The sequence below is a fragment of the Hirundo rustica genome, chromosome 1 (assembly GCF_015227805.2).
Source record: "Hirundo rustica isolate bHirRus1 chromosome 1, bHirRus1.pri.v3, whole genome shotgun sequence".
In the NCBI taxonomy this organism is placed as follows: Eukaryota; Metazoa; Chordata; class Aves; order Passeriformes; family Hirundinidae; genus Hirundo; species Hirundo rustica.
In genome coordinates this window covers 8,963,774-8,985,032 of record NC_053450.1, presented here as the reverse complement: position 1 = coordinate 8,985,032, position 21,259 = coordinate 8,963,774, and the positions used below count along the sequence as shown (strand labels likewise).

The window sequence follows — 21,259 nt, the reverse complement described above, 5'->3', positions numbered from 1 at the left end:
TTTACATTGATAACTCACACTATTAAACTTTTAAAAACAACGCATTGCATAAAAGCTTCTGACATCTCAATCTATTCCTGTGCTATTGCAGAGAAGCACATTAAACAAGCCCCAAGATAAAATACAGCACATAAATACAAGACAGCTCAGTTCAGCCTAAAACAAGTCAGCTATTCCTCTTTTTTGCCTTAGAGACCATCATTAATGCAAAATAAATGCATGCTGGTAGAATATCAGCATCATGATCACAATTTCTACCACATCATCTTGAGTGTCAGAATCACAAGTACACTTAACCTCCATGTACTAAAAGCCATTTACACAAACCCACTTCCACATGGATGAGAAGTCAATTCAAGAGGCTCTGCTGAATTTACAGACAAACCTACAACAATATATTTAGAGCAACAATACCAAAGGAGATTGTTTTTAACTTGTGGCACAAATGGGAAGTACAGGTGGTTTCAGTTGTCAAAAAGACAATTTTTCTTCACATATTTACGTTCTATAACATCACTGTGGCAGATTATTCTTTTACCCCTAATGTTCCCACATTACCCTGCTGTTGTCATCTGGTGGGGTTTGCATTGGAAGCTTTTAGAAGTATTTGTAATGTCACCACTTTCTATGTTGGTTACATAGGTTTCCTCAAATAAACAAACAAATCAACCCTTCTGAAAGCAGCCATTAAAAGCTACACATTTATAAAACCTATTTCCTTTTTTAATAGGGGAAACATTTAGCACTGAGCAAAACGAAACAGAACCTAGCTTTCTTAATATTTCTTGCAATTTGTTTGACTTTATATAAACTTCTCCACCAGTCAAAACCAAGCAGAATTCTGTAAACACATGGAACAGGGCCTTACTCAAATACAGTATCTCTTCTGCATGAGATCCTTCACTTCAAACCTTTTTTATTTAGACACACAGATATGAGGACAACGAATACTCCTGCTCTTTTTAAATTTAACATATATTAAGGGAATTACACAAAAGACTAACATTGTTACTGAAGAAGTTTTAAAGATTCTTCACAAGAGGAAGCAAAACATTTAAAGATGTGTCAGCCAGACAAATGTTACTTTCATAAGAGCTATACAAGCCACAACAAAGAGCTCTCAAAATTAATAAGAAAATGGCAGGTATGCATTTACTTCCACTTTGTAAACATAATACTGAAGGTGTTTTCATATTTATTAAAATTAGCATAAACGTAAAACCTGTTAATCCACCCACAGTGCAATATCAGTACTGGAACAGAGACTTCACAACATGTTAATCAGCTTGCTCAAAACATCTCCCCAACATCATTACGGGGGAACAATTCTAAGTTGCATGGAAAGATTTTTAAATCTTCAAGCATGCAGACAAGTTCAAGCTGCATCTAAGAGATAACAATAAAATGAGAGTGAATAATTATCAGAGATTATACATGAAGGCAGAAGACAATTATCTACATCTTTTCTGAACAACTGATAATCTGGAAAAATAATCCCATAGAAGTTAAGTTAGCGTAGTGAAAAAGAACAGCTAATATAAGAAAAATAGGGCAAACACTGAAATGTTACTTATCCTGCAGTGATAATGGACTGTGATAACGGACAGTTGAAACATCGTAAGCAAAAGAAACACCACCTGGATAAAAGGGGCATGTACATCTTCCACAGCCATTTGGGCTAGTCTGCACCACACCAAGGACCAGCTGGGTTAAAATTTTTATCTGGGCAGCGGTGATGCAAGACACGGACACGCTCTGCCCCAAGGGATGCAGCATCTGCGTGTCACGTTCTCTTTTCAGCACAGTCCCAGAGTTGGGCACCTGAGCTGAGAACATGGGTCAGGACTAAAACGCAGAAGAGCTCAGCAGGCTCTCAGCTCCTGTCTTCCCAAATCAAAGTTACTGCTGGAAACAGTGAAACTGAGTTTGTGCAGCACTACAAGCTAAAAAAGGACTTACTGATCCTAAAGGAAATACTGAATTAAGACAAATACTTTACCACAGCTGCAGACAAAGAACTACTTCATAGAACTACCCAGTTTCACTCAGCATGGCCATCCTGTTAAACTTCTCTCTCTGAGAGAGATGAGGAGATGATGGGCTGGAAGAGGAAGCCAAAGTAGGAAAAGAGACAGAAGACTTCAACTCTACACTAATGAGCTTTTCAGTCTTCTGCAGAGGGCAAGTTATGTACCCGAATTTAGAGAAAGGCACACATTGCTTATTCATATCATATACAATCAGAATAATCCAAAGTATTATCCTAAAAGTTACTATCAGATATTTATAGTGTGGTTCAAAACTTATGTTGGCAATACAGTGCTTTGGTACCTCAAATAGTGGCACACTACATGCCAGAGGTTTTTTTCTCCTGTAAACTGAAGGTCATACACTTTCAAACCCAGTATTTAGGAAGGAGTCTCATATGCATTTTAGCTTCAGGAACTGTAATTTTACAGGCAACAAAATTCTTGAAATTATCTCTCAGAAATAGCCATACTATGCAAGTCATCTTTATATTAAAAAAAAATACTAAAAAAGTCAAACGTTGTTTTTACTATATCATTCTGACAGATGCACATTGCTGACTACCACAAGCTTTCAAAACTTTCCTATCATTAATCTAGGTTTGGCAAAGTAACCAAACCAAGCATTTTAATATTCTCTGCAACAGCTACAAGAAAGAACTTTATAAAGTTATCCTTGACTGCTTATAAAATTTAGGCAAATTAACTGGCAAGTGAAGATTAATAAAACATCTGTAGACGCTTATGCCATGAAAGCTTAATGTTTTCTTATTGGCTAGGATGTGTTTCTTTCCATGTTCATCCTTGAACCCAGCCACATCACCCCATTTGGGCTAAAAAGCATCTATTGACAGAAGTTTAATGAGCCCTGCAACTCAAGTGGCAGCAGTAAAGAGAGAGGTAAGATCCAAGCTTTATAGGAAGTGTACAGTAAGGTCTAATTACAGAGGAAAACTGCTACTTCATCTACTACCGTAAGTATTTGAGAAGTGAGTTGTAACTCTGGTACCCACTATCAGTGTGCACATGATTTACCTATGTCACGACATTCAAATGTCCTAAATTCTCAGGTTTCCTTTTGATTGCTCTGTAATACTGTAGCACAACTTATGGGCTGGAAAACTCCTATTAAGTGGTCATAGCTCTTCACTGACAGTCCTATTATTGTTCTGTACCTAAAAGCAGCCTGCACATGACATGGTGTATCTGGGAATCATAAGATATCCTTAGTTTTATTATCATACATTCTTCTTGGTGAAAACTAGGCCTCAACAAACATCCACTGAATAATTACAAACATATTAATGGCATCTTCCAAAGCGTCTGGACTTCTGTTAAGGCTTCCTTTTTTCGCTCTCCAGACTCTGAAGCGCTATATCTGAAGTTTCATTGTTTGCACTATCACACTTCAAATAGTATTTATATAGGACACAGTACAGACACGTTGTATTTGTCTCAGCTAAAAAGGCAAACAGACTTATGACTAACATGTCATTACAGGAAAAAAAAAAGTTTTTTCCTATTGAAAGAGCAGGAATTTAATCAATTTGTATTCCAATTTAAATACCCACACATTATCCCCTGCTACTCAGTCTTTTGTATGGTGAGCTACAGACAATTATAAAGAAAAAATATTGCATGAACTACTTCTTGCTTTCAACATATCAAAATACTTTGTACTCCTTGGCCTAAAATATTATGGAAAAAAAATAAATATTCTATAAGCAAAGAAACCCAAGCAAGTGTTTACCAGTTAGTAGTATCTTCTTGCAGTTTTAACAGAGAACTCTCTTCCTTCAGAGTACTGATGCAGCAGCTCGTCCTCACAATCTGAAAAAACAGAAGAAACCCATTAAACATAAACAATACAAAGTATTTCAATCACATAAACCAGTGCCAGGGGTAAATCAAAGTTAATCCTGCAGTGCCAAGGAACCTACATAATCCTTTAGGAATGCAAATGAAATGTGCCGATTTCAAAAACACTTGGTGATTTTATGGAAGTGACATTACAAGCAAGCAGAGAAGCATCCTTACAATCTCTTCTGTGAGTCAGTAAGGCTATTAGCTAGCCATGATCACAAGCATCAGAAATAGAGCATTGCATCTCAGCATTACCGAGTTAAGTTACATATAGTTACAGCACAAAAAATAGAGCATTACATCTCTGCATTACGGAGCCGAGTTACACATAATTGCAGCAGAAAAAAGTAGGTCTCAGTTCAAGCTTTATTTACAGTGTCACATACTGCACACAGGGAAAAATACTTCATTGCTATGGTTTTCATCAGTTAAAGAAAATTGCCACCAGTCAAAGTTTTCACCTATCTGTACTTCTCTAGGATTACTAGGATTTTCTGCTTCAAAACTAAGTTTCTGGTTTAGAAAATTCAGTATTTGTATGGTCAGATAAAACAGCATTTCCTAGGGAAATGCAGCACTGACATTCCATTGCAAGCATTTGGAGGGTATTTCAGCTCATTTGGAGTAGGATTTATATAGCAAGCAGCCTACCTTTTTCAGCACAGTAACTGGATGATGAACTGCCCAGAACTGGTACCTTCCTCTTGTGATGAAAGGTTCAGAAGTCCTTTCCCTTTGGCATTTTGTAGGCTGCTTTTCTTTCAAGGATTTCAGCTAATTTAAATACTTGAGTGTTGTCACTTAACCTGTCTCCAATAAAACCACTGCTGCTCCTGCTTTAGGTGTCCCTGGTACCAGAATCCTTCTTTTTAGTACCTCACGTCTCAAAGTTTATTTTAAAGAATGATCTTCCCATTTTGTCCTCCAATTCTTTCTGCTTCTTAAAGCAAAGTCAAGCATATTCTGCAATGCATCTGTTTTTAGCACAAACTTGGTTTAGAAATATAAAATCCCTGCCATGTCATTTCAAATCCAGCTGAAGAGGCATGAAATATTCAGAGTTAATTTGTATTTAATCAGCTATCAGCAGTTCCTCTTACACCAGGTAATCCCGATTAATGAGCATTTAACAATAATATGTTGCTTTGCAGTCAAATTTCTAATCACAAACACCATAACATTACTGATTTGTCCCAGCTTGGGAAGGGTGGAGGGAAGAGCAAGCATTATAAAGTATCAAGGCTGGGGAACGATTTCAGTCACAGTGAAAACTACCATCAAAGAATGCCACCCACTGCCTCCTGCCCTCTCTGCGAAGGAAAAACTTGCAACCTGAAGAGCACAGCTAGGAGAAAAGAAGGCAAGAACTCTGATATACTATGCAAAATATAATGACCAAATAAAACCAAGGGATCCTATTCACAGCTACATCAATGCAAATAATTGCAACAGACGGCTGAAAAGCAAAAACAAAAAGAAGAATAATATTAACTAATGATAACTTTTGCCAATTTGTGTTAAGGCAGCACCTAAGATAAGCAACTGCCAATCAAGTTAATGTGTTGGTGTTTTGTTTTTTTTCTGCAAATGCTGTAAGAAGCACTATTTCTCTTTCTTGCAGAAGGCAAAATCTAAAAAAACAACTAAAACATTCACTCCATTAATGCACAGGCTTTGTTTTAACAATTGTTCTGCCACCCTATTCAGTCCCTTTCATTCATGGACCTCTTGCCAGACAACTGTATAGGTTAACAATCATCTTATAAACTGAATGGAAGCCATAAGATCATTTCATTCATACTGCTTGGCAAGGGCTGAGCAGAGCAGTTCTTTCACTGCCTACAGTCCATAACAGGATTGAACGTCCTGCTGCCCTAGTGACCAGTTAAGAAACTCAACAAGCTCCTTCAATACACTCAATCAAAACCACTTCCTTCTACACTGCTGCACTGCAGTACAAAAAGCTTCTTATTCAGTACCAAAAATGGATTTTTTTTTTTTTTTCCCAAGCATGATTGATCATTTCATTAAACAGAAAAATTGTTATATTTCTGATGTACCACTGGCAGGACACACAGTATCACGTTGCCAAATTCGAATGGTTAAATCTCCTTGTAACTACTGAAATCATAAGCAGGATTTTGGTTTACTGAAAGGAATACCTAAGCCCACTGGAGACCTTTCTGCCCTCTTATGCCTTGCACTGCTCCCACTCCTGGCTGCTCAGCATTTCCTGTGCTGTCCTTCCTCCTCCCTGACAATCCATTGCTGCTGACTGGCTTCAGGTGAGAAAGGGAAGCAAGTGCCAGCAGCAAGAGCTGTGGAGTAATTCTGGATGGGAGAATTCCACTTGGTAGAACTGCCATATGTTACAGTGGATTGAAGAGATGACGGAAACATCCAGAAAACCAGCGGAAGCACATCATCTGCCAGCACAGGGCAGAGAATTAAGCCTGGTGTGATAGGAGCTGGAGAGGAAGGAGGCTGCTGCACAGGAGCACAGAAGCTGCTGTACAGGAGCACTGGGCAGCACTGCACACAGAAAGGACAAGGGTATTGAACTGGGAGCACACGCAGAAAAAGCTGTAGAAAATGTGGCCTCTTTGGAAGATCTCTACAGCTTTCAAGGCAACAAGTCCTTATATATGATCTAGATTAATCCAGTTCAGTTGATTAAAACCTGTCAAGAAATTTTTTTTCTTCTTTTTAAATAATAGATCACCAAACTAACCCATGGCATAGATAGCATAGCTGAGAAAAAACAAGTTAGCTGCCATCTTAGTTTACAGACAAGATGTGTTCACAAACTAATCTTCTTTACTTCAATAGACCTTTGTGGAGTAAATTAACACTGTTTCTTTGACAGGCTAATGAGAATAGCAGGTGAACAACAAAAGAGTAAGCTCATTCCCAGGAGATATCCTTGCCTGCCCTCCACACACTGTGTTGGCATAGCTTTGTAGGATGATGAATTCAAAAGCAGGAAGCAGACAATAAGCCTACTTGCTCCTGCTAAATTAGGGAGACTTCACCCCTTGATGTAAGCGACCATCCCTGACTTCATTAGTTTTGTCACTTAAGGGGAAGGTGGAATTAGTACAGCACCTGATTAAATCTTGTTCTCCATACAAAATTCATGCTCAAAAAAACCATTAACCATAAAGATGCAAAAAGCCTTCTGTGAATTGCACGGTGTTTGCTTTTCCCCTGATGTACATGTTTCAACAGGCAGGGGCACAGCCAGTGCTTCTCAAGCCTCCAAGTTTCACACTCACTTGAGCTACAAGGAAGAAAACTGAGAAATTTATTAATGGCTACATCCTCAGGAGAAAAGGGTAAAGGCACTAACACAGGGCTTAGTCAGTTTTACTGAGGGATTCAGGGTACTCCATTCAAGACAGGTTGCTGAAATACTGAGGCAAAGCAGGCAGTTATTGTCAGATACAGCCATGGCTACATAGGGCTTTAAGTTAAATAATTTTGCAGTTTTTGCCACCATTAAAGCAAGGCTGACACAGTCCAGGTAAGGCCCATGTCAGAGCTGGCTACATGTCTTCACAAGCAGGTAACAGGAATGACTTAGGGCTGAGATGCAGAGGTCAGTCTGTCCATAAATTCTGCCCAAACCCTCACCTGCTGACCCAATAGCCCACATTTCAGTTCTCTGCCTTGCTCCAGTCAGACAATTGCATCCCAAGGACACTACTGAAGTCACCATCTGGGGTGGCCTGAGATGCCATTTCATTTCCTCTTTGTTTGGTAACCTACACAGCATCTTCAAAAGCCCAGACAAATGCAGATTTCACAACTTAGTATGTAGGAAATTTCAAATCAAAAGCTTTATCTGAATTCCATTTAGGAGTAACTCCACCTAGCCTATATACCTAACACCGTTGTATAGGTATGAACCACATTTAAAAAAATCACTTTACACACATCATCTTTGCCTGTGCTTGATTTTGCTTAGTCCAAAACATAGAAAGCACAGGAGAGACAGTAATGTGGATATAAGGTGATGTATCCTCCCTAACACAGATCACACACAACAGACTGCTAGACACAATAGCCCATCATAAGACACATCTAAAATGTTAAGCATACAAAAGGAGCTGAAGAAAAAATAAGACATAAAGATAATTAAGTGTCAGAGGGCTTATGGTAGCTTACGAACAATTCTGGTGTCAGATGTAATACAGCACACACATTGAGCAGTCAAAATAACCCCTGCAGAGCATCTGGCAGGCTACTCTTCATAGTAAATAGCTATGCAAAAAAGAGGGAGAAAGCAACATAACCATTGTCCTACAAAAATAGGAAAATGTACAAATACTAGAATTCACTAATAAGTCCATAGCAAGAAAACTCACTAAAAGGATGCTGACTATTTTTTCTCCTTATGAACATATTTTGCCAAAAATTTAATTTTCGGTTGAAAGAGGAAATTCTCCTGTGATTTGAGGAAATGGTAGTCTGAGAACTATTAAAAAATCCCCAGTCATTTGCTTCTGAGAAAGTAAGTTGTCATTCCTTTATTTCCAAGACAGAAATGAAATCAAGTGTTTAAAATCAAATAATTACACTAAAACTCAATAGTTTTGAGCTTCAACATCATGCTGTTAATAACACTGACACTAAGACATATTCCAAGGTTAAAACTATTTGCTTCCAGAAGACTGCAGCTCTGCTTTCAAGTAACACCAGAGCATTCTAGTGACACCCTGACCATTTTCAACACCAAAGTATTCCTTTTTTTCCATTCACTAGAACGGCATGAGTTACAGCACTCACGCATGCTAGCCCTTACAGGTTTGAGCTGCAAAACCACTAAATGTAGTTTAAAATGTACCTCTAGTATTTATTCATGAACTAGAAGCTAATTTTGTGAGTAAATTAGGATCATCCAGTTAGCTAAGAGTTGCAAAGACAGAGATGGAAGACACACATAACCTTCCCTTGACCCATGGCAAACATTTGGCAGAGGTTTAAAGTACTATTAGCCCAACACTCTGAACTGTAATTTACCAAACAGAACACTGACCAGGCTTTTCCTCAGATAATTACTCCAAAGTCACAGAAAGGATTTCCAATTGTGAACACTTTCCCCTGTAAGTACCGTATCGCAACTTTCAAACACTGGACTTGGTATTTTAAGTTCAGCACTGTGGCACAGTTTAGCAACTTCCCTTAAAAATACAGGTTTTCAAAAGAATTGTAAGTATTACAGAAGGACTGATTTTTAGTACATGACTATCCCTATCACTTTTTATTATTTATTAATTACAATTGGAAATAGTGTATGCTCCAATCCCAGTAGACTTTGCTCACACTGCAGAAGTTCTGACTCCCACCAGACTATTATTGACCTTCAAGCCCTAATTCACTCAGCTTCTGGGAGCACAGGAACCTGTATCTGCATTCACTATAAATGTAGCAATAAGAAGAAAGTAGCTTTTGTGGGAAAACAAAACAAAACAACAACCCCACAACCCTAAACTGAAAGTGCTAAATACTGACTCCATTTAGCCATACAATAAGTGTATTCCTCTGCTTCAAAGATGCATGTGGAAACAGTAAATATGCCAATCATTTAAATACCCTTATATTAGACAGGCTTAAAGTTTAACTGTGAGCAGAGAAGAATGTATTTGATGCCAGACTTGAAATAACAGGGTGAGAATTTTCTCCAGTTCCCTTTTGAAACAGAACTACTCTTCTGAGAGTGACTCAACTCAGACATGAAGAGGCATGACACAGATGACATGCCTCCCAAATTTGTTATGGAGCAGGTTTCCACAGCAGGGTAAAAAGGGCATGTACTGAGACAGGACTAATCTTTTCCTATTTTTAATGAGAGGATAGTTTAGATAACTACGAAGGAGGACAATTAAGTTCAGATCAGGTAACACACAGAAACTTATAGAAGTGCAGAGTCCTTGCAGAAAGTCTGATAATTCTTATAATGAATATCAAGAGCAGTTCTTCTGTCTTAAAACGTTTTTGCCATACAGAGAAACAGGCACAAAGCACAACCTGGAATATTTCTTCACTCTCAAGTACAGATGCCACAAATTTTTTGACGTCAGATCTCAGTTAGTGTATGTTTTTTCCCTGGATACACAACACCCAACTAAGGCACTGAATTACATTATAGAAACCAGGAATTAACTCATGGACTGATCGTCAGTTCAGTCCTGTTTCTTCTACAATCTACAGAGGCACAATAAAAGAACCACCTCATGTGACCAGAAAAACTGGACAGTTCTGCTTTCTAAGGGTTTTAACTGTTAAAACTATGAGCAAGCTACAGAAACGCTTCAGTAAGTTAAGGCTTGTAATTATAGGATAGAAGCTGCATATCCTAACTGCAAGATCAGTTTAAGATCTCCCTCGGACAGAGATCTGTCCTAGGCAAAGACTAAAAGACTTTCCCCCTCCATAAAAATTCCTTCTCACCAGGGTCTCCTGCCCTTAGTCTTTCCTTTCTTAGCCTTACCTGAAGCTCCTATTCAGATCATGTCCCAGCTTCAGTATCCTTCCTATTTTTACTTATAAAGTGTCCCAGCTTCAGCTGGGAGGGAGGCACAAGCCTGGCCCTCAGGTAGATAATCAATTCAAGACTCCTTAAATAGAGGGTACAATCAGGTGTCCTTTACACTACCCATGATTAGGCCAACAAGTCTGTAATTTAAAAATTCTGAAGGGCGAAGACAGCCTAGGAAAGATGCTATGAAGCCTTTGCTCTGGGTAGTTGGTCAATATATCCTTTTTTCCCCATTTTCTAATCATCTGGATTTAGGCAAGCTTGTTATCTAGTCCACAGCACGGCAGGCATTAGTTCCAGCTCTTAGTGATGTTTACAGTACCTAACATTATCTGATGAGTAAATAGTTTAAGCTCTTCGCTTAAGCAGTCTGAATGATCTTTTCAGGATCCAATATTTGTTAAAAAAACCCCCAAAACCTGCAAAGCTTATGTTTGAGACCTTGAGTAGAAAGTCTCACCCTCAGAAGGTTGTCTGCCGACTCTCAGCTTTTACATCCGCTTCTCACCACCAAGACATTAAAGGCAACTGGACTCCTCTTTCTGCACAGGAAATCTGATGAATTTTCAAGCCCTTCTTACACTCCCACATCCTCTCATTTAAGTCTGTACTGAGAGAGCACAAGATCTTTGTTCAAAGGGTACTTTTAGATGCCATCATCTCCAGAGGCATTTTTCCTACATTTAATCTGCAAGTTACAACCTCAGTCAAAACAGGACCACAATTTTTCTGTATTGCCCTGTATTTGGAGTAGCAAAGGAAGCATTTAAGAACAAGACTTATATTTTTCTGTTTAAGCAAAATAACAAACTCCACTGTTCAAATATTCATGCACATATTCTAGAGATTGCAGCAAGGCAGTTAGTTCATGCTTTTGAAATCAAACTTTATCCTGGAACAGAAGTCAAATAAAAAAATCCCCAAAACACACCAACATTTTATTTAGAGATGTGTCACACTACAAAGCTTTTTTGCCTTTCTAAGGCTAGAAAGACTTACTTAAGACTAACAGATTCTGAGGAATCACTTTCCATGAAGAAATACAGCCACAAAACTCAAATACACACATGAAGAAAAGGAACTGTACTACACAAAATTGTGGAATCATGGCCAGCATAATTGTGGTAGACACAAAGTTGCTGCATCTCAGTAAAACTCCAACAACAGACATGCATAGGTAGCAGCTTCCCTTCATCCACTTACCACTAATTTCAGGCAGATGCCAGCACATTCAACAAGAGTATCATCAGTACTAGCACTTCCAGCATCCTGAAAAAAGTCCTAGGACCGCCAACTTGAAGACTATCATTGAAAACCAGGGATAAATTGTACTAGTAAAACTAGACTTGAAATTAAGGTGCCTGGCTTCTGCAATCCCCAAATTTAGATCAGGGACTCCATCAAACCATGTGATGGGAAAGTTGCTCTACAGGCAGAGCGTGCTTTAGGCTGCTCCTGCATGAGAAACCCACAGGGCCCCTCACCACACCGTGCAACCAGAGCACGGGCAGTGCCACACACGAGGTTAACGTTCAACCAAACGACAGGCAGAGGCTCCTGAGCTCCTCAGAAAGACAGGAACTGGAGAAGTGTGACAGGAATTGTGTAACAGAGGCCCAGCAGCAAGCTCCAGCCTAACCAGAGGTACAAATGGAAGCATGTGCCATGCACCAGCCACACGTAACTTCCAGCAAGTAGCTGGATCCATCCGTGGTGCTGCAGAACTCATCTGTTCAAGGATCACGATTCAGTGCTTACAGAGTGTGCTGGATTTAGTACGGATGCACAGATTAATTGCACACCACCAATGTGTCTGGCAGCTGACAGAAGAAGGCTACACACATACACAATTAGGAGCACTCAGAAAAGTTAAATCATTTGCTCTAACAGCACTAACTGAGCCTTGCTGCCCTCGCTTAGTGCAACTACAGAACTCCCTCTCTCAGAAGGAGTCTCAGAGTAAGTAAAGCTAGTTAACTTCCATAGCGTTTAGTTTGAGGGTCACCATGCCCAGCACGGGATAAAAAAACATTACCTACTATGGAATTATTTGTATTGCCATTCATGAACTTACACAATTTATCAGGGACATCTCACGTGGCAAAGACACTGCCAAAGAACTGGATGATTTATGGGTGTTCTTATAGCAGAAATCTCCTATAGCAGGAACTTTCCAACAACAGACATTTTCCAGCAAGCTCTGAATACTGGAATGTGACAAAAACAAGACAGAGGAAGTAAGACGACTTACAAAACAATAAATCTTGTTAATAAAGATATGCCTGTCACTGTGGCTGAACCAGAAAATTTCTTCTGCCTAATGGTATCATCATAAGCACCACAGAAAGCTCACTAACAAAGGGAGGGCTGACTTCACAAAGAGCAGTACAAAACCCCTTTGGCTCATCAAGAGTCTTCCAGTAGCTTGTGTTTCAATAAAAATTAAACTGGCTTTCAAAGATTTAGTAACATGACAAATATTAACTTATTCGTTGTCTTACCACTCAAATCTAGAAATGGATGTTGGCCTTCCGGGCCTCCGCAAAAACAGTATTGAAAATAAAGTCACCAACAATGACTAAGATATTCCAGATCTGACAGTATGAAAAGATTTCACTTGGATGTACTTTCAGTTAATGTATCACAGCAGAGAAACTAAAGGAGTCCCATATTCTATTACTAACCTTGCGTCTATCTTACAAACATGTTTTATGAGGAGTCATTCAACTACAGAAACTCAGGCCAGTGCTGCAGTAACTAGGGAAACATGCATTTGATCCCTATTTTTACTACAACTTCCTATTTGCTTCCAGGTAATTAACACTGCCATACCTCAGTTCCTTATCTTTCTTCACGATGAGGACAAACATTCATCACTAAGAGGAGAAGGACTTTAGCCAGGTGTGTTGTCTTTGAATTGGGCCACAGCAAGAGCTGCTAAGGGCAGCAATGGATAAAAGCATAAGCATTGAAGAGGCTGTTTAGTGACTCTCCAGGCAGTCACTGAGGATACTCTGTGTGAAGCACACAGGCACAATACCCCCAAAATCTCTGCACTACATCACATTACAGACAGAAGTTGCTGAAGCAGTACAGACTCCAAAAATCAGATAGTGCATTCCTATCCAGCAAAGATATTCATGTTAAACTCTCATCCATCAGCCTGAAAAATAACGGGAGTTACTGTTTCACTGCTGAAAACTTGAGCTTCTTAAGCCTTTAAGTTAAGGCCCTACAGACAGTAAGAAGTTAACTAACCATTAGAGACAGTCCAGTCTAATCCTGGAGATAAACAGCAACTTCACGTCAATATGCATGTTGTAGTTAAAAAAATCTTTTATTAAGACTATTTAGAATCATAAAATCATTCAAATGTTCCAAACTGCTGATCAAATTATCTTTTCACAAAGATAACAATTAAAAATAATAATAATAATAATAATATTTTTTTAAAAAATGCACATGTTGAACAATGTGCTGGAGGGGAAAAACTCAAGTTTCATCCAGATCAACCAACTTCAACACTGGCTACTGCTGGATTATCAGAGAGGAATGTCATAAGATGCCCTGTAGTTAGAACACACTTCTTAACAACACTGAACCTACAGTGGGACAATTTTCTACAATGAAAAATTAGCGTAAATGTACGATTTACATTTTAGTAGTTGTATTTAAGTCAAATTTATAGAAAAAGCTGCTCCCACGGAAGAAGCCTTTGAGCAAAAGAAATTTGTGTTCAGACCATTAACAGGATCCACAAATTCCAATCTCTCACACAACAGGAATCTACAGCAAGTCCACAGAACTTGTGACGAATGAACCACACCTGGTAAAGTAAAACCAGCTTTCTGTTTCGCTGATCAGCCATGATCATGAACACCACAGTTATGACACAGAGAAGTCCTCAAGCAGTTCATAAGACCATGAAAAACGTTCTCAAGAACCAGGCAAAGAAACAAGGATAGTTCAGAAAGGTGGCATCTCTAACTCTGGTTCCATGTCACATTCCTAACAGATAGCAGAGGGCACGAGCAGCTATGCTTCCTCTGCCTACTGTGAAACCAGCAAACACAATATACTACCAAAGTAGATACAAAACCTGTAACCTCAGGCACTCAGACCTTGCCCTAACAGGTATCACATCCTGTTAATACCAGAATACAATAACAAGAACTAATTCACTGAACCCCGTATTTGAGGCAGTTTCTGGAGCCCTGGGTGCTGCTTTTGTGCACACATGTGGCACCACAAGAGCAACACATGGTAGGAAATTAAACTCTGAAGAAATAATGTCTTCCTCACCTTAAACTCTTGTACACACTATCATAGTTCTGATTATCACAAGGAATTATCACGCAGTATTTTACAGACTTTTGGTTTCTTCCACTGAGCACTCTGCCTGGAATGGGAAAGAGCTGCTTCAGCACTCACTTATGTCAAGGATCACTGTTACAAAAAGGTATATTGGGGTAGTGGCAAGCCACTGAAGCAGATTTATTTCAGAAAACGGAGCTATAACTTTTCTACTAGACAATAAAAGCTACTGCTTGAAGGCAGTGGTTCTCAACCTCCTTCCAACTACAGCTCTTCCTACTTTTTGTCATCATAAGCCCTAACTCTGCCATCCCAAAGGCAGAACACTCATTTTACTTCCTCTGAGACGTGTGACTGCAAGAGCAGGGAATGGCAAACAGGATCATGCCCCAGCACACAAACTCAAGTAGAATTAAGTCACACATAGAGTGACACGGAAGTTCAAAAGATGCACAAAGTGAAAAGAAGTGTACTTAAGACCAGCTAGGGATAAAAAAAGGGTGGGGGAAAGGGACAGAAAAAGAGACACAAACAGAAACCAGCCCACACAGATGGCTTCACCTGATCCATTCTACTCCTCAGAATGCTGCTGTTGATGGAATCTTTTCACTATAGTCACTCCACCCTGGGCTGCCACAAAGCTGCTGTCTTGTACCCATAAAAGAATAACAGCTCTAGAATTTCTGATTTAAATTGAATTAATATTTCCTACTATCAATTTTATGATTGTCAAAGTTCCATTGCAATTCCTAGTAAGTAAAAAACCCCACTTAAATACAGGATATACATTTCACATCTTACACTACTTTAGATATTTACAATAGGGAAATGAGTGAGGCAAAGAACCCTAAACAACATGTACTCTTTTCATAAAAACTGCTCTAAATTGCACTCAGCCACATCAGCACCCTTCACAAGTTAACAAACAGAAACATGCTCTACAGCGAGCAACATAACAGTTTAGCATTTTAACCTGAATCTATTGCTACCTTTCATCAGAAATCAGGGCTCCACACAAGTTTTCTCAACTATGAAATCTTTTGAAAGCTTAAGTATTAACAATGTTTTAACACACTCTATTATCTGTGACTGTTCATGACTTTGAATCTGCCATCAAGCTGCATGCTCCCTCACCCTCAAAAGGCTTCTCTGGTGTGCAAGCATTATTATCAGCCACATTCAAATCAGTAAAGCATTCAAGTATTACAACACAGTTTAAAGTCAACACCATAAACACCATTCCCAACATGCAAATTCATAGCTTTCAGCCTTCTCCTTAGTATGCTGAAAAATAAAAAACTTACTTTGGCCTGTTTACTGTTTAAAAATGCTTAGCTCAATATTTTAACAGAAAATGAGCACTTCTGATGTGACTGACCCCTTAAGACTTTGCTTCCACTTTCAAAAGTTCTAACCAAGTCTGCTTTTCCCTATTTATAGAACTGATACTCAGAGGCTAAAATAGACACAGTTTAAAGTTAGGGAAACCAAAACCTGTCCACGTACATATTTCCCACCTCCCCACCCCCCCATTTCTGAAGGCAAAGAGCAAGCAACTCCAGATCCACAACTTAGTTAAGAAAGACAAAAAAGATGTCCTGCAACTATTTGAGGATAAGAGACCAGGCCAAATAGTACAAGTCTGGGAGAAATCTCTGTATATGGAAGCAAGTCCCTGGGCAAATTATTCAAATATGAATAAACTTTGCACTTACCTGAGGGGAAAAATCAAGAAGTATCTGCAGCTACCAGCCTTGTTCTTATAAATCTCTTAACTCAGAACTACTCCAAACATTAAGTTTTACAGCTGTACTGTACCACAGTCAAGAGCAGGCAGGCTTTCAGCCTACCACTGTTACTTGACAAAAGGGGAAGTCAAGCAAGTTGCAGTATCTGTTCTGTCAGTCTAGATTAATGTACTTCTACCTTTAAAGATCCTTTCATTTACACTGTCTCTAGATAGCTGTAATTACAAAGAAATGCAGAAGAGTGTTCTGAATTGGCAAAGAAGTCTTGGCAGTTTGTTCTTTTCCATGGCAGAAAAGAGATAAAAATCAAGGATGCCATTCCTGGATGTTTGCAGTGAGGAGATAGCGTACGAACTGTGAAGGCAATTTTGTAGTACATATATGAACAGGCAAAGAAAAAGGGTGAATTCAATACCTCCTTGTAGGCGAAGGGAGTCTCCCATTAAATTCTAAAGTACATATAAAACTAATATTAAACTGGCACAACTGTACAAAATTCAAAGGCAGGCATCAGGGCAATCAACCTCATGTTACCCCTGAATCACTCTGACAGTGAAGACTGCTTGTCAGTGAAGACTGCTTGTGACAAAGATCACAGGATTAAATCTATCTCCAAACTTTTATTTAAAGCATTTGCCTTCAGAACTTTGATGAGAGAATATCCTATAAAAGGTATCTGCAAGACAGTAAGTGGCTCCTACCTTAAAGACCTGTTCTGTCATCAGACCTGAAAATGCCAATTTCTCCTCCCAACAAAAATAAGATTAACTGGCCTGAATTACCAGCTTTTTCTTTCCTTGAAAAACATCTAAAACCAGAAAGGATGGTGGAATTTCCTAGGACAGTTACAGACGTAACCCTTTCAGGTCCCCACAAATAACTCGTCACTGACGACCATTTATTGAAATTGGATTAGTAAGAATTACTGCTACTTCTTTACATCGATACTGTCAAGAGGAAAAGCCTTGAGACAGAAGGTTTTGAGACCTAAAACCACTGAAACGGAAAATGAACATAATGAACTATAAACTCTGAACAGAACTACTACGAATTTATTTGAGCTTAGAAGGAGCTACTGGACAGAGGCAGTGGTAGCAGGCAATATTAACCACTTTATCACCAACCCCCATTATCTCCCAGGGAAGACAGGAAGACACATCTTTTATTACTGTACAGCACAGAAAGGTTAGCTCTGAGAAATCAGGAAATTAAAAAAATATATAAAAATCAGAACAGGAGAAGGCTGTCATGCCAGGAACACAGTTAAAGCCATGCTGTAAATGATGTAACTGGTTCCAAGAAAGCAGCTGTAGTTATGGGTTATGTAGCAGCCTGTCTTTTCACCAAAGTCAAAATTCCATCCATGTCTGTGTTACAACAGAGGAGTTCTGCCTGTCAAGTACTTGCAGGATTTAGTATCTGTATACACTTACACCTTTCCACCATGTAACCATTAAAAACAATCCCAACTTTCTTGTTTAAGGATTAGAGTTAAAACTGCAACTTTGATCAACCACCTTTAATTCCAAAGGCATTGCCATCCACACCACTGCTTCAGTCTAACCCCAATCCCAAGCACACACAGCCCTTGACATGAGAAGCATGAGCCAGTGAACAGGTTATGGTTACATCCTCAAACAGATCTCAGTTTTACTTTTCATGTTTATTCAACACAATTCCTCCCAACTCCTAAGAATTAATCAAGTTTTCTTACCCTTTGGCTTTACTCTTTAAAGACTGTAACATCAGAGATTGTCAAGTACTCAGAAGTTCCCCAGAAAACTCAGCTCTGCCACCATGGACACATACATAGTGAGACTGTCTTATCTTCTGAGTTTACACAGCAGAGATTTATTATCAGTTGAGTTTTAGTTTGGTTTCTTTTCTCCTTTTTCTAACCTTCCACCCTATCTTTCATACAGCTGAGCCTCAACCTTATACTTAACATCACTTCAAGCTGTATCATGGGAAGAAAGATACAGTATATTCTCATGAGATAGTTTTATATGTAGATGTCTAAAGTCAGGTCTAACCAAGGGATGCATAATGAATACTGAGATAAAAAGAAAAAAAAAGTACTTTTTCCTTGTACACAGATGACAGCAAAAAGAATTTGCTGGAATGTGTAGCATTTCTTTTCATTTCCCCAGGCACCTTTTACAAGACTGTGCCAGTTACTTTAACAGTAGCCAGCAAAATGTGCTGCTGTGCAGCTGGGACAGCCATCATTTCCTGCCCATCTTTACACACGTGCACAAAAAGCTGCTACTCAGCAATCAAAATTCTTGTAAGTTGAAAAAAAGTCACTTACAAATACTGTCAGATTACTGTTTTAGTTACATGCACAATTTATATCAGTTTTATACTAAGATACAATTTAGAGTTTGTGTTTCCTTGTGACTATGACACAACTACAAAGACGGATTCCCAATTTTATTTAAACAGAACAGTCTGCTAGCACTATCTGGGAGACCAGTACTTAATACAAATTTGCTTTGAGACAACAGGTTAGTAAACCAAGGTCTTAAATAATGGCTACAGTGCAGAGACATGCCACATTTAGAACAGACTTCTGAAAGGATCAGAAGTACAGCACTGGTTTCAAAGAAATCTGATCCTGGAAGGATGTCCCACTTAACTTCTTGGTAGGATTTATGTTTAACATGAAATGCAAATCAACAAAATCTTGGATCTCTAGGATATTCCGCAACTGCCAGCATTACATCTGCCTACAGTTTCCCAGGCTAATTGCCCTGGCAGCACAGAGAATATACAAAGCATAATGAATATGAGTTAAACTCTAGCTTTTCTTGACAACATGTTATTGACTGCCTCTGATGGACTTCAGATTAGGCCAAACCGTTCATCATTTTTAGCTGGAAAAAAGTTCATTTCAATTCTCCTAGCTGAGAAGATTAAACTATGTGTTCATGCAACTGCTGCTTCTTTCCTAATAGTAAAGGAGGGCAAAAGCTACACAACAGATCAAAACGTTCACAAGTCCAAAAAAAAATTTGCTTTAAGTTGTTTTTCTCATTCCGAGCTACTCAATAGAACAAGATGGAAACAAGTAACTCAGACCATGAATGTATAATGAAAAATCAACACACATCACCAGATCAGAGAAACATCTCAAAACAGATTTTCCCAATGCATCACTTCCTGCCAAGAAGCATTGAATCAGAATGGATTGGGTTAGAACAGACTTTTAAAGGTCATCTAGTCCAACACCCTACCATAGGCAGGGACATTTTCAACTCAATCAGCTTGCTCAGACCTAGCTCTGAATGCTGCCAGGGATGGGGCATTTACCACCTCCCTGGGCAACCTGTGCTGGTGTTTCATTACTCTTGCTGCAAAATATTTCCTCCTTAGTCTAAAATCTGGCCTCTTTTAGTCTAAAACCATTGCCTCTTGTGCAAGTGCAATAGGCCCATGCTGAAAGTCTGGCCCTATCTGTCTTACAAGCTCTCTCTGGGTACTGGAAGGTTGCTCTAAGGTCTCCCCAGGACCTTCTCTTCTTCAGGCTGAACGACCCCAGCTCTTCCACCTGCCTTTAAAGAAAAAGTGCCTCATCCCTCTGATTTTGTGGGCCTCTTCTGGACTCACTCCAACAGGTCTTTGCTTTGAGGACTCCTGAGCTGGACACAGTATTCCACATGAGGTCTCATGGGAGCAGAACAGAGGGGCAAAACCACCGCCCTTGACCTGCTGGACCTGCAGCCCCATCGCAGACACATCGGCTCTGAAATGCAAGTGCACATTGATGGCTCACATGGAGCTTTTCATCCACCAACGTCCCCACGTCTTTCTCCTCAGGGCTGCTCTGAACCCCTCCATCCCCCAACCTGCACTGATCCCAGGGCTTGCCTGGACCCAGGCTCCAGACCTTGCACTTGTCATTGCTGAACCTCATGCTGCCCTGGGCAGCAACATCCTCAAACACTGTGTGCCCTCCACATCCAAGCAACTGGGAACCCAGCAGGAGACCTTCCACTGACCAATGAGATGTACTGAATTGCTTCTTGGTCAGCCAGGTTGGTCCAAGAAATGTCCCCAAAGGATTGGCACTGGCAGAGGCATCTCCCACTACAGAACTGGCTTGCTTTCACTCCCCAGAGCTGCTCACTGCTGACTAAAGCATCCCTGCCATCTCCCACACTGACCTGAGTCTCAAGCAATTCAATTATCATGAGGACAGGACCCCAGGAGATGTGATGGGATGTAGAGACAGCCTTGTCACTGACCCAGCCTGGCAAACTGGAGAAGTGGGCCAGGGGGGAGCAGAAAACACCTTTCCAAAAGCACACAGGAAGCACAGGGCTCCCTCAGTCAGCACCAGGGTGGTGGAATCAAACCCACAGCACAGATAAGGTGGAGCCTGGGGGGCTGCAGGCAAGTAGGAAGCTGTGGTGTAGTGGGAAGTTGGTCATGTTACATTATTTAAGTTCTTGCTGCACCTTTCCTCTTCATTTTTTCATGCAGCATGCTGAACTACACATAGGCTATTAACGTCAGAAAAAAAGCAAAGCCACCAAAAATAGCTACAAAAAGTCAGATTACACAATAATTTAAATACAAACAAGAATGACTATAACTAAAAACCCTGAACTACATCCGCTAGCAGAAAAATCCCACTCTCATGCAGTGATACGCATCAAGTTCCATTTTGTGCAGATCAGTATCAACAATTCCGTTTTTATAGTATTCTCACAAAATAACACAGTACTGGCACGGAAAAGTAACCACACAATAAATACAGCACT

General features: G+C 39.6%; 1 protein-coding gene across 8 annotated transcripts in view; it reads right to left on the bottom strand.

The window, feature by feature from the left end:
* CYRIB (CYFIP related Rac1 interactor B) overlaps positions 1-21,259 on the bottom strand; it is a 97,294-nt gene that overhangs the window by 38,642 nt on the left and 37,393 nt on the right. For all 8 annotated transcript variants that reach the window (XM_040060035.2, XM_040060012.2, XM_058420072.1 and 5 more), the window contains exon 2: positions 3,778-3,857. The gene's annotated coding sequence lies outside the window, so the exon portion shown is untranslated. The remainder of the gene's footprint in view (positions 1-3,777; positions 3,858-21,259) is intronic.